We start from the raw sequence: 2,290 nt of genomic DNA, 5'->3' as shown, positions 1-2,290 counted from the left end.
AAAGGCATTTGAGGCTGGCGAGCTAAGGAGACATAGCGGCGGCGATGTGCGGGAGGGCCAGGGCCTTCTACGCAGACCTTTTCTCCCCGGATCCGACCGATCCTAACGCTTGCGGAGTGCTCTGGGACGGACTCCCGATGGTCAGCGCGGGTGACCGAGACCGGCTAGAACTGCCTCTCACTCTGGCTGAGTTCTCGGAAGCCCTCTGCCACATGACCACCAATAAATCTCCGGGCATGGATGGGCTGACCGTGGAGTTCTACTGCGTGTTCTGGGACATCCTTGGCCCAGACCTAGTCACCATCTGGGCCGAGTCTTTGCAGAGCGGGGTCCTCCCTCTTTCGTGCAGGCGAGCCATGCTCGCCTTATTGCCGAAGAAGGGGGACCTCCGGGACTTACGGAATTGGCGTCCTGTCTCGCTCCTCAGCACGGACTACAAAATCGTAGCCATGGCCATCTCGCTGAGGCTAGGGTCCGTGCTGGAGGACGTGGTCCACTCAGACCAGATCTACACCATCCCAGGCTGCACCATATTTGATAATCTGTATCTGGTCCGGGACCTCTTGGAGCTTGGGTGTAGGTGTAACCCTTCTGCCCCTCTGAGTTGGCAGCAACAAGGGCCGGGTTCAGTATCTAGGGGTTCCGTTTCAATAACGCAATGCAAAACCAGCTCGAGCCCCCACCCAGTGACAATTACATACCACCACCACCACACACCCCCCGGGCGCCTCTAGGAGGCAATACTTCCCCTCTCGCAAGCACGGAGTCTGGGTGTAGCAAAAGCCTTTTAATAAAGGAGGGAAACAATGCGGCATTATGTTGGGGAAACACCACAAACAGGATTCATAACACAAACCATGAGCAAAAGACCCACCTCCAAGTAAGTTTGGCAGTATCCTTTTCCCCTCAGGGTCTTAAGTCCAATCACCCCAAAGTCCAACAACCCCAGTCTCTGTCCCTGGTCAGTGCCGCCCCAGAGTTCAAAAGTTTATCTGCAGAGTTTTACCCCCCCAGCCTGGGCGGAAATGGGGAGGGGGGGCACACGGGATGTTAAGGGGCATCTTACGTGGTCCAAGGCCGACTGCCCCACCGCTCCGTGGAGTTCTGCTGCAGCCTTTACCACGAATGGCTCCGCTCTACCAGCTGCGCCCGCAAACTGCTCCGCTCTGCTCTGCTCCCCGTTCCGTGGGCCGCTCCAACCGTCCCACAAACTGCTCAGCTCTGCCAGCCGCTCCACTCCACCAGCCGTCCCATGAACCGCTCCAGCTGCCCCCGCAAATGGCTCAGCTCTGCTCTGCGCTGCTCGCTGTTCCATGGGCCGCTCCAACCATCCCACAAACTGCTCGGCTCTGCCAACTGCTTAGCAATATATCTTCAGGCTCCCCCACTGGTTAACACAGCACTCAGTGATCTAAGCTCAGCAATTTTAGCTCTGATTTCAGCTTGTAGTAGGGGAGCCCAGTGCTGGTGCACTATTGGCCCAAAGTGAATTCAGTTCAGCAATTTCTAGCTAGACTCCTAATGGAAGCAAACTTAGCTCTGCTATTCAACAGTGGAGAGAAGAGGTAATGCAATTGGTGTTCCAGGCCACCCACACCCAAAAGGGGGCCCATACCATCAGGTACACATACCTGTCCCCAACCTCTCTCAATTCACTGGGTTTTGTAACCCAGGCCCCTTGTCTAGCAAGTGCTACTTAGTTACTGGTGAGTCCCTCTGTCATACAACAGTTCCACTGGCCTTGATTCACAGAATCAGGGTAACAACACTTTATTCTTCCTGCCCCAATAACAGAGAAACTGAGGATCCCACACCAGCCAAAGTAACCACTTTCAGTTGTTGTTGTCCCAAGCTAGGCGGGTGGGTGTGCCTATGCAAACAAGATCAGCCCCTGAAGTTCTTTTCAACCCTCACCATAATTCACCGTCTACTCGACAGCCTCCTCCGCCCAGGTCAACTGAGTTAAGAGCTCTGGCCTGGTGGTCGGGGACAGGTAGCAGGCGAGCTCCCTCCCACCTGCGTTTCAGACCATCTGGTGGAGTGAAGGTCCGCTGCTCTATCTCGGCGTTTACCTTTCTACCACGCATCCATCTCCACAGGAAAACTGGTACGGTTTAATGGGCAGGGTGACAGAGCAGCTCAGGAAATGGACAGGACTACTCCAGTCCCTCTCCCTCCGAAAGTCAACTAGTCCTGTCCATGCTCTGGTACTGACTCAACACCCTGGTCCCAGCCCCGGACTTCTTGGACCACCTCCGGACGGTGATTCTGGAGTTCTTTTGGCCAGGAC

Source organism: Chrysemys picta, chromosome 1, assembly GCF_011386835.1.
Source record: "Chrysemys picta bellii isolate R12L10 chromosome 1, ASM1138683v2, whole genome shotgun sequence".
In the NCBI taxonomy this organism is placed as follows: Eukaryota; Metazoa; Chordata; order Testudines; family Emydidae; genus Chrysemys; species Chrysemys picta.
This window is presented reverse-complemented; position numbering follows the sequence as displayed.